Consider the following 12,963-nt stretch of genomic DNA (forward strand, 5'->3'; position numbering starts at 1 on the left):
ACACTAATGGTTGATAATTTTTTATTGGCACCCAACTGGTTAGACTGGAAAAACAGGCACTTGTATATCTTCTCTAAGAGCTTAGAACAATTAAAATATCAGCAGCTGATGAAGCTATATGATGGATTGGATATAGCCACTTTTGAACCAGATGTTAAGCCACTTCATGAATGTCTCGATAATTCTGTTGTTGTGTTTGATGACATTATACTGGATAATCAAAACAAGGTTAGAAATTTCTTTACACAGGGCCGGCACAAAAACATTGATTGCTTCTACCTGGCACAGACTTTTTCAAAAATACCGAAGCAACTGATCCGAGACAACAGCAATTTTATATGTGTGTTTCATCAAGACCATACCAACCTCAAACACATACATGATGAATATGTAGGTGGGGACTTGAGCTACAATGATTTTTCTAAGTTTTGCAGCAGGTGCTGGAACCAGGACAGTTATGGGTTTGTCACAATTGATATGACAAGAACACCCAATAGTGGTAAATATAGAAATAAAATCAACAATTTTCTAGACATTGAAACATATATAAATAAACATGAAAAGGCCAATTATTGATGATCTTAAATTAAGAGATTATCTTGTAAAAAGATTTAAGGGATGGAAATCAGAGAACCGAGGAATTTATGAAAAATACAAACAAACAGAACAGCCTGTAATTGATGCTATTAGTGAATTAGGTAAAAATATTAAAACTGTTACAGAGCAAAATCAAAATTTGATCACAGAGCTTGTACCTGTAGCTGCAAGGAACATATTAGATTATCCATTCACCCCACTTTCCAGTATTCATACACCTAGTCCTATTGCTCCTAGAAGAATTGAAGCTACTCAGGATCCTATTGAATTGGGTCTTCTTGCTCAAAAATATTTAACCACACCTAAAGACAATAAAGATGAGGTGTTTGGCTTATATGCTGACACAGAGCTTGATGGTAGCATCATACATAGAATTGGCAATTTCAGAGTAACATTTATGGGGGATGATCTGATTGTTTATTCAGAATCTCGTCTCGGAGAAGAAGGTGCTTGTGTTAAGTACCCCGGAACACCTGGATTGTGGGAACTGATGACTAGGAAGAGACCTGGCAGCTATACAGATCAAGATTATGAATATTACAAAGAAATATTAATAAGATCAGATGCTCTATACCAGAACAATGATCCCACACAAAAAAGAGTCAAGTCTAGCAGTGGAGAAAAATACAATAATTTAATCAAGCCCATATGGTCACAAATTAAGACAGGCAGTGGGATCAAACAATACAACACCCTGCCTAAAGAATTTGTGTGGGTTGATGATGTCAGGAAACTTGTAGATAGGTTATTGGTGATAGCTGGGGAGGAAAATGCTGGGAACCACAATTTTTACAATGAAAAGGTTGGAATTATGGACATGATAAGCACCAAATTGTCTAATTTTATAGTGAATGACACTAAGGGGATTGGATATCTTATAAAAATTATTAATACTCTACCACCTAAATTTTGGAATATTTCTGAGGGTCGGGGCCTTGTTAATGACATTATAAACAAGCTGCCATTTGAACTACACATTCCAGGCTATCAGTATTGTGGTCCAGGCACAAAATTGGACCATAGATTAAACAGAGGTGATCCTGGTGTTAATCCTTTAGATGCTGCTTGTAGAGACCATGACATAGCATACAACACACATTCTGATCTTGACAAAAGACATGTTGCAGACAAGAAATTAGAAGAGGCTGCATTTGGCAGATTTGTAAGCAAAGATGCATCTTTGAGTGAAAAAATAGCAGCATTGGGAACCACCATAGCTATGAACACCAAACAAAAACTGGGGTGGGGGCTGTGAATATCTATATAATAAACCTACAATGAAGGCCAAGGGTGTTATGTATCAAATACCTTATGCAGGTCTCAAATCTCTTAAAACTATTGACAGTCTTTTAACCAAAAAGCAGCGCAAGAAAAAAAATTCTTGTCTTTCAAAGGGGCATGGTATGAAATTGTTGCTTAGTACCCCCCAAGTAAAAAAATTACAGCAATCAAGAAAAAAATCACATGTGGGGGGATTTATATTTACTATCCCTGCCATCTTAGCAGCACTTGGGGCTGTTGGGAGCTTGGCTGGGGGATCAGCTGCCATAGCAAAAACAGTAATAGATGCCAAGAAAAATAAGGCAGAATTAGATGAATTGAAGCGCCATAACCTGGCCATTGAGAAACAAGGCAAAGGTGTTAAGAGAGCCATGAATAAGTTTAAAAAAAAACAAGAGCCGCTTACAAACCAAGATATTGAAGCTTTAATCAAGCCACTGGGCATCAAACATTTTAGAGGTGTGTACATGTCTGATTCTTTACCGGAACAACCACTCAACAAAGAGTGTGGCATTGTTAATTTGGATAAGTACAAAAATCAGGGCACTCACTGGATCTGTTATCTTAAATATTTAAAAGATGATGCATTTGTGTTTGATTCATTTGGAGATGTTCCACCTGAAAATTTAATAAAATATTTAAAATCACCTAATCTTTATTACAATAATGCCCGTGTTCAAAATTTCAAAGATGTTAATTGTGGACATTTGTGTTTATCTGTTCTCAGATATATGTCTCTAATAAATAAACCATCAATTGAAGATTTTCAAAAAGCCTTGTGGTATTTAAAACATCATGGGGGTATTCCATCTCACCAGCCAAAATTCAATATTGAAACTCAAATTGCATGATGACATAGTGTATCCCAAAACAATAGCTCTCAGAGCATTTTATGGCATGTACTTGATCCCTAATATTACACACCACAACAACAAAATTGCAGTAGGGGATCAAAAAATTGTCATTACTCCAGGGCAGTATAATCTATCTACTCTAAATGCTCAATTACCCAGAGGTGTAGTGTTAAGTCAAAATTCTGTCACTCACAGAGTAGAAATTGTATCTGCCACAGAAACAGTGAATCTGGGTACTATAGGAGAGCTGTTAGGCTTTGAGAACAACACAAAACTTGAACCAGCAATCAAACACACTGCTATGAATATACTTAAATTCTTAGCCATAGAGACTCTGAATATTCACTGTAATGTGGCTGAGGGTATGATCACCAAATCAAATGGCATAGGCACTCACAAACAAACCGGCATCATTGCAACATTCAAACCTAATTCTGAATTTATGGAGCCCATCATCTACAATCCATCCCCAACATTATATTTTCCTGTGTGCCATAATAGAATAGATTATATTGAATTGATGGTCACTAATGAAAAAGAAGAATTAGTTGATTTTGCTGGAGCCACAACAACTGCAATCATAGAGATTAATATTTAAATAAAAATACATACAAGAAGAAAATGGAAAATATTGAGAGTTATGAGCTACAATCATTCCCTCCAAACAGGAGGACATTTGCAAATTTAAATCAACCCAACACAGAAATTGAGGTTGATCTTGATGTAGGGGATGGCTTTATACACCCCCACAGAGCAGATCTATACATCAAATTTGATGTTGTAAAGCTCGATGGAACAGATTATCCGGCAAATTCAAATATAAGACTTGTAGATAATTTTGTGCCACATCTATTCTCTGAAATTGAGGTCAGAAAGCATGGCGTTGTTATAAACAGAGTGGATTATCCCGGCATTACCTCCACAGCTTTGGCCACATTAAAATTATCCAAAACCGAGGCTTCTTACTACAAAATAGGTGGATTTGAGGCTGGTGAAAAAATATTATCTAAAAACCACACAGTGCTGTTCCCTATGCGCCTGTTGCCAGGATTCTTCTCAGATTACAAAGATATTATGTGGAAGGGTGGTTTAAGAATCACATTTAGAAGAGCTGCAAATGATAACAATGCTCTGATGAGGTACAGTGCAATAAACTCCACAGGGGAAGCTTTGCCTAATACCCTACCAGATGCAGGCAAATGCATTATTCAGACTATGGAGTTAAGAATCCCTGTTGTTGAATATGAGGCCAGTTATGCTCTTAAATACAAAGCTGATATAATAAAAAATCCACAGGTTCCTCTACAATTTTATACATATCAATGTGTACAGAAGCCCGCATCTGGTACATATTATGAGTTTGATGCTACAAATTCATTCTCCAGCATACAATATGACATGCCTGATTTTGTGGTGGTACTGTTTCAGACTGGAAGACACAATAATCAGGAAAAAAATTCAAGTAAATTTGATAACTGCAACATCAAGAACATATATCTTAAAAATGGCAGAAATGAGGTATTTCCTAGAGAAAATTACAATTTAGACATGTCCAAGGATGATTTCCTCAAATTATATGAAGCATTTACATCCTTCAAAAGAGTCACTACTGGCAATACTGACATGTATTACACACCAGATGAATTCAAAGCACAGAGACCCATGTTTGTAATCAACACTTCAAAAAGGAAACAAGTTGTGGTGAATGACAGGACAAATATTAAAATTATCTGTGAATTCCATGAGGCATTACCTGATGACACTATATGTAGTGTTATTCTCATAGGTGAAAAATCATATGTTTATGATGTAAGAAATGAGAGAGTCACAGAGCAATTCTAGAGGGCCGATTCAAACACAGAATCCCCTTGATTACAAAGCAATAATACCAATATTTTGCTGTCAGGGAGGCTCAGACACTCTGCCAGGTTTCGAACCTGTGGCCTTTTGATTATAGAACATATAGGCCAAGGAATTATGTCTACACCACATCTGCATATTGCAGAGAAGCTCAAATAACACAGTACTTCTGTCTATTCTGCAGAAAAACTAAAATACAATTCAAAATGGGATTTTGAAATGTGCAGTAAATATTCAGAGCCCCTCTCAGGTACATATTAACACAACTGAATTCTTTCAGGCAAACATGGAAGCGGGCAACTAAGAATTCACCTTGGAGTTAATGACACTGATGGATGGGCATGCAAGAGATATAATCTACAGGCGTGCAATTAATTGCCCTGGCCGGGGCATGTGACTGATCAAAAGATTAGAAGAACATGCAGGCACCTGCACATGTCTCATTGTATTGATCGGGGATGTTTTGCAATGAGAATATATAGTATTTGGCTGAGCTAGTGTTTTTATACCCAACAGCAATAACTAGGCTGGTGATCCCCAATATAAAATAATTTTGTTCTTTTATGCTGTTGTACAACACTTTTTACCAGGTTTCAGATCTGGGGGCTATCAGTTGTATATCAACTAGCAATAATTATTCTCAAAATCTCACGTGTGGAGATATTATTTTGCCACATGTATTTCAATCTTACACATTTTATCAGGACTCAAACCCAGAGCCTTTTGCTTACAAAGCAACAATATTAACACTTTGCCATCAGGGGAGGCTTCACATTTTATCAGGACTCAAACCCAGAGGCCTCCTGATTACAAGGCAATAAAATCCATGGGGCTATGCACCCACACTCTACTGGGTCTCAGAACCCAATAGCTATGAGCTTTATATCAATTCAAGATTCCTGGGATTTTGACAAAAAAACACACTATAAACAATAAGATCATATGGGAACTTGGCATAGTTTTAAGTATAAGCAAATCTGTCTGAGAGGCTTCACCTTTTCTACACTAGAATCCAGAATTCTTAAAAAATCAGAGCATATCACACTTGAAGAATTGGGGTATAAGCCTCTTTTGCCATTGTTTTAAGTGTGGGTAAATCAGATTGTTCAATCAAATAGCCTCTCCTTTTCTACACTTGTAAGTGGTGCTCATCCTATTGTATTTTATACTACTTATATATTTTACAATTTGAAAACAGTCACACGATCAGGTAAACCAAACCAACAGTTCACCTAAACTGTGAAAGCAAGGAACGAGCGGACCTTACCTGCGTGATCGTGTAGATCTTTCTCATTGGATATCTGGGTGGATGTAGGTACATCACAAGAGATACTGAAAGTGTCCCCCATGCTGCAGCATGCATAAATATGCGACGGCACATGTTTCGTGCTACGCAATGCAGAATAGGCACATTAATTTGCAGTAATGCACTGGGCAATGTTGGTTTTCAGGGTATCTAAATCGTGGGGATTATTTGCGTACACTTTCCCCTTCAAATAACCCCACAAGAAAAAATCGGGTGAGGTTAAATCAGGTGATCTTGCCGGCCAAACGCCTGATGAAATCAGGCGGTCATCAAAAAATTCACTCAGAAATGCCATGGTGGCATTGGACGTATGGCATGTTGCCCCGACTTGTTGTAACCACACATCTCGTTCATCGGCGTCCAAAACTGCGATAAACTGCTGTATAATGTCCTGGTACACAATAGAGTTCATTCGGTTTTCGAAAAAAATCGGTCCAATAATTCATGATCTGGACACGGCACACCAGACACCAATTTTCTGCGAGTGGAGTGGGGATTTTCTGTGGACCTAAAACAACACAAAACAAAAACAAAAACACACGCTCCTCCACCGACAAACTAATCCTTGCAACTCTATGTTCCTGATCAAAGCAAACTATTGTAGGTGGCAGCACCCCTGTTGTGTCCCCACGCTTTAGATGGGCAATTGTTCTCCCATTTGAATACATGGGGAATTTGATGCTGAACGTGCTGCTATTACATTAAATTGCAAGTTTAATTTCATCTTAATCTAAGAAATTATGTCGGAAGATGATAGATGAATAATCAGTGCTGTGAAACTAAGACGATCATCAAAAACAGAAAATATATCGGAGCTCAAAAAAGCCTTAAATTTTGCGCAGCACTTGTTTACGTCACTTTCAATTTTCACAATTTAAGTGAATCTGGTAATACATAATAATTCCACGCGACTCTACTTTTTTTATAGTTGTTATTAATACCGAACTCATTTTTTTACGTGATATCATACTTTTCCTCATGGCTAGTAAATATGGTTCTCTATTTTATACATACACATTTATCGTGAAGAATAGCTATTACAAAAAATATGTTACATTCTGTTTCATATCTCGCAACCTCTAGGGCTTTCTTATTTACAGAAATTATAATTTTAAAATTGTTGTAACGCAAGACAAAAAGGACGAAAATACGAGGGGGGAAATGTCTGGTTAATACAAAGAAAATATATGTTAATATTAAGTTGCCGGATAGAACATAGTGTATAATAATAACTATTATGCGCTTATCCACTTAATACATTTTCTCTTTGTAATTTGGGTAGTTTCTCAGATTCCTACTCCCGCCGTTTAATTGCACATACTCGCAAGTCGCAACAAGAGGAAACATAAAGCGTATTGTAAAAATCTATTTATTTTTTTATTTTTTATTATAGATCCATGGCAGCTAGGGACGACCAAAATTACGTCAAGTATAGCGCTCTTTGTGCATAAACATACTATATTTAGCCCGTCTGAGCTACCCTGCCGTTACGCTTTAAAATATTAATTCTTAGGTTCAGGAGAATGTAATTTTCGGAAATTTATGACTTGCTACATAATTTTAAGGCGAGGAGATACAGTTACGTGCAGTGGGATCCATGAGTATTACCGTGCAAATTGTCCAACACCATGTTCGTGCACTTTATTTGACCCAATAAGAGCTTCATGAATTAAAAGAAAACTCAAAACAAGCCCTTGATAACTTCTGCATCAGCATACATAAAAATCCATCGCTTAAAATCACATAGAGTGTAAGAGAAAAATTTATGAAAATAGTCATGGACAATTTGCACGGTAATACTCATGGATCCCACTGTACCAAGGTCCGTAGACCGCTAGTTTCCCCCGCTCTTGAAGGTCTGGTCATAACTCGCCTTCTTTTCAGCCCCCATGTTTACTTCCCCAGCAGGGTCTCTGTGACTTCATCAGGATGAGATTTCGAGTGTCTGCTATTTCAAACACTGTAAAGCATTCAACGCTCTTGTTCTTAAGAGAAAAACACATATTGAAGAGCATCGCAACACAACTTACACAGTATACATGAAAAAAATATAAGTAAGCAAAATCACAAATGTTAGTGCTGGAAAGAATTGGAAAAAGAGCAGCACTGGATCCATTGTTTTTGCTTGATGGTATTTTTCCTTTTAATTTTTGGATTCTGCGGTTCAAATATAGAATTCGGAAAAAAATAATGTTCTTCCTTGACAAAACACGAATTACTTTGTGTTGTTTTGTATTAACGTATTTTTTCGTTTTGTATTCAACGAAGGACGTATTTAGAGGAGTTCAGGGGGTCCGGACTCCCACGAAAGACTTATCAAGTACTAAAATTAGATAATGAAAAATATATTCGTTTAGCCTTCGTTGTCTAATTTCCTCTGAACTTATTGGAAGCCATGGATTATATTGGGATCATACGGCTTTGAAGGACATTACAATGAAGATTTATATACACTAGTACTCAATATGCATAAAATATTTATCAGAAACTTACTTTAATCAGAGCAGGAAGGACGTATTTAGGGAGTCCGGACCCCCCCCCCTTCCTTCCCATCCGAAAGACTAATTAAGTGCGAAAATTAAATAATGAAAATATACTCGTTTACCCTTTGTTGTATAATATCCTCGGAACATATTGGAAGACAATATTGGGATCATACGACTTTGAAGGACACGAAGGACATATTTAGGAGGTCCGACCCCCCCCCCCCTCCTTCCCACCCGAAAGACTTATTGAGTACGAAAATTAAGCAATTAAAATATTAGCATTTGTTGCATAATCGATGGTTATTAATTCCCTTTGAACTTTTTAGAAGGCAAGGATTAGGTATATTGAGATCATACGGCATTGAATTACATTACAAAGAAAATGTATGTACATTATTAATCAGAAGCTTACTTTTCTCCAACTACATGTAACATCATTTTTGTTATTCGATAAATATTCAATTCTTCATCTATTTGACATTAATTCTATCTCCAGGGCACTTGCATTTACGTAAATTATTCCGATCTTAACTACAGGTAAGCTACGTAAGGAATATGCGCTGTTACATCGCTGTTCTTATACAGTCTTTTTATCATTATTTTCTTGTAGTTTACGGTTATTACAAGCGTAAGAAAACAGTTCTTCGTTGTGACGTTTCAGGAGAACACACGCTCACTTCATCAGACATTTATTTTCATTTTGACTAAAGACACAGTTATAACAATGGTTAGCAATTTTTTAAACAAAAATAATGCGATGTGTAATGGACGTTGTCAATGTTAGATTGTTGTAATATAGCAACTTAACTGTGCAAAGAAGCAGTCTGTTTTATTTTTATTTCAGATAAAAAAATTGATCACATTATTTTTTTATTTAAAATTATGAATCCCAAATATCATCAGGTAATTCAAAGCCATCATTGCTTTCACAAAGTCTCTTGATGTTTTCTGTTACATTACATTTTAAAGATGGTGGCTTACTCCATTTGTGAAAAAGAAAACTCTATACTGGATATATGTTACCATTCTCATTATTTAATTTATTCCAGTGTTCTTCTGCAATGAACGAAGCTTCCCAGACATTCAACTCTACGTTTCCCGTCAATCTTTTTAAAACCCTTCTCGTTTTAATCAAATGCTTCTCTTCGATGATGCTTCTCTTCGATGATGTGAGCTCACAAACCTGTTCTTGGGTTTAGATTTATAATGTCCAAATCGTGTTCATGCCATCTTATTGCCATTTTCCTTGCTGTTTGTTGGGTTATGGAGTCCTCAACCAGCTGCATTTGCCTGGACTCCAAAGTAATGAACGTCAGCTCAAGGCAATTTATGTGAAAAACGAATAAGCAAGGCAACTGGGTTAGTGTTTCACGGAGTAACCTTTTAACCCTAAACACTTCTGACGAGTTTCTCGAGGTGCCAAACCTTCGAGAAGATACAAACAATCCATTGTTCTACGTGAAAATGTATCTGGACACGTTCCTTAGTTTTGACGGGGAAGGGGAGGAAGGAATGACTCTTTTTCTCGTCTTCTGCCACGCCAGAAATGAAAGTTCAGAAGGAATTTGCTCTCCGTTTTTTTCCTACACCCCAACGTGCTATAACTTTTGTACATTAAAGTTCACCTGGCATGTCACCATAAAAAAGTCGTTCTTCATCATCTAAATGTCATGCGTGTGCATTTTATATGATTACATGCGCCGCCCCCCTTGGCGGAGTGGTTAGCACATTGCGCTACAACGCCAGGGGCCAAGGTTTCGAATTCCGGGCTGTGCATGGGTGTTTGTGAGTGTCCATTAATCAATTTCATCATATTATCACTCATCCCCATCTTCGAAATTAGCCAAAAGTGGCACAAAAGCGAAGAAAAATAAACAATCAATCAATAGGATTACGTGCGAAATGAAACAAACCGTAGTCTTCAAAGCTCCAGTTTCTTTCTAAGGTATGGTTTTCCCCTAACTTCTGAAATACTGTTCCACGGCGAATCAATCGTTTTCAATGTTTCAAGAGTAGCCGTGTCAATTTCCTGCTTTCATCAAAGGACTGAAGGATTTCGCTTTTGCATTACAATGATAGTATCATACTTTCAGTACTTGTAGAGAGTCTTAAAATAAAGCAAATTCCATCATAAATAACTACTTTTTCAAGTGTTTTACCAATCATTCAAACCTGAACCTCCCACATTTGTCTTTTTACACAAACAACAAGACACTACAGATCTCAACAAGCATTCGAACAGGAGTAAACGACGAAGCAGCCCACCCAACACACGCCAAAATCACAACCCATGTTTAGCATTCGATACAAAAGTACTTGTGAATCACCAAAAGTCTGAACAAGTACCGAATGGCATCTAAAGGAGATACAGCCAGAGGCGACAAATTTTCAAAAACATTGGGTGGACTAAGACAGTTGAATTATAAGTTCACAAAAAACAGATAAATTATTGGGTGGGCTAGGGGCCCTGGCGCCACTCTGCACAGTCGCCATATTTTGCGTGCCGATGATTGTGATGTGTTATTCATAACCAGAGATTTGATGGTTCAAAACGATAGAGAATCCCCCTTTCCCCCCTTAAAATCGCACCCTGCATTAAAATGAATAGATGGATGTTTGCTCACTACTTTCAAAGGACAAACTTCTGATTTTTTATTCCATCACAATAGACTACAGCTTTATATGTTTCGGAATTACCTGTTTTTAAAATAACCTTAAATTCTAAAGAATAACGAAATAAAATATATTTATGTAAACTTTCGATTAAAAAACAAGAAATCCGCGTGTGCTCTATGGAATTATTAACATTAAGAAGCAACTGTTATGCATAGAGGCATACATATTTCGTTTTTGGAAGAAACATGAAATGTGAAATAACACACTGTAATGTTCATTTTTCATGTTTTTGAAAGGTGTGAGGTGCATTTTCCTACCATGTTTTATCACGAAATGATGTGAAATAAACTCTCAAATACGAAATTTGGAGTTACTGACACGACACTTTCTGAAGTCTGAAAATCACAGAAAATTGATTAATTCTGCTGTAAATATTTGAGATGTGTTTGTGTGTGTCTTGTGTAGTAGTTGTGCTGTCTAATGTGTTTGTGTTTATCATGTGTAGTAATTGTGCTGTCTAATGTGTTTGTGTTTGTCTTGTGTAGTAGTTCCTCCATTTATATTGGGGGTTAGGCGCAGAGCTGACAACTCTGCACTGTAAAAAAAAAAATGTCAAGAAACAGCAATATAAGGCCATGGATGTTCCCAAGGTAAAATATTCCGGAGGTAAAATAGTCCCCCGTTCGGATGTCCGGGTGGGAGGTCCCTGGACTAAGGATAAGATCTACATTAGGAATAAGGATATTAAATTAGGCACCTGGAATGTTCTGAGCCTTTACCGGCCTGGGGCATTTCAATGTACAGTTAATGAGATAGTTAAGTATAAATTAGATGTAGTAGCTGTCCAGGAAGTTAGGTGGCCAGGAGAAGGGAATTGTAAAACTAAAAATTATACTTTTTTCTATGGTGGTACTGAAAATCATAATTTTGGAACAGGCTTCTTCATAAATAATAGAATTATCTCGGCTCTTAAAACAGTAGAATTTATTAATGATAGGATATCATATGCAGTTTTACAGGGTAGGTGGTGTAAAATTATTTTAATAAACATACATGCACCAACGGAAGATGAAGATGATAATACTAAAGATGATTTTTATACAGAGTTAGAACAGGTCTTTGACACATTTTCTCAGTATGATATGAAAATTCTGTTAGGTGACTGTAATGCACAGATTGGCAAAGAAGAGACATTTAAACCCAGGATTGGTAAAGAAAGTCTTCATGAATTAAGTAATGATAATGGTATAAGATTGATTACTTTTGCAACCTCAAAGAATTTAATTGTGAAAAGTACCACTTTTAAACATAAAGATATCCATAAATATACCTGGTCTTCTCCAGATGGTAAAACTCATAATCAGATAGATCATATTCTCATTGATAAGAGAAGGCATACTAGTATAATTGAGGTTCGTACACATAGAGGTGCTGACTGTGCCAGTGACCATTATTTAGTAATTGCTAAATTAAGAGAAAGACTCTCAGTGATAAATCATAAGCAACAAAATCTAAAAGTTCTAAAATTTGATACAGGAAAGTTTACTGATGAAAGAATTAAGAAAGATTACCAAATTAAACTGTCAAATAGATTTGATGTTTTGCAGGATTTAAATGATGATGAAAATATAAATGAAACAGACGTAAATAAGAATTGGGAGCACATACGTAATGCAATAGAATCAGCAGCTAAAGAAAGTATAGGATACCATAAACCGAGAAAAAGTAAGCCATGGTTTGATAATGAATGTCATAATCTAATAGAAATAAGAAATCAGGCTAGACTTAGGTGGTTAAATAACTCTGATGATACAAATCTAAGCAATTATAATAGAATAAAGCGCGAAGTTAACCGCACGTTTAGAAGTCAAAAAAGAGATTATTTGAAAAGCATAATTAACGAAATTGAAACAAACAGCAAAAATAAAAATATCAGAGATTTATATAAAGGTGTAAATGAGTT

This window comes from Lepisma saccharinum, chromosome 1 (genome assembly GCF_977018435.1).
Source record: "Lepisma saccharinum chromosome 1, izLepSacc3.1, whole genome shotgun sequence".
Lineage (NCBI taxonomy): Eukaryota > Metazoa > Arthropoda > Insecta > Zygentoma > Lepismatidae > Lepisma > Lepisma saccharinum.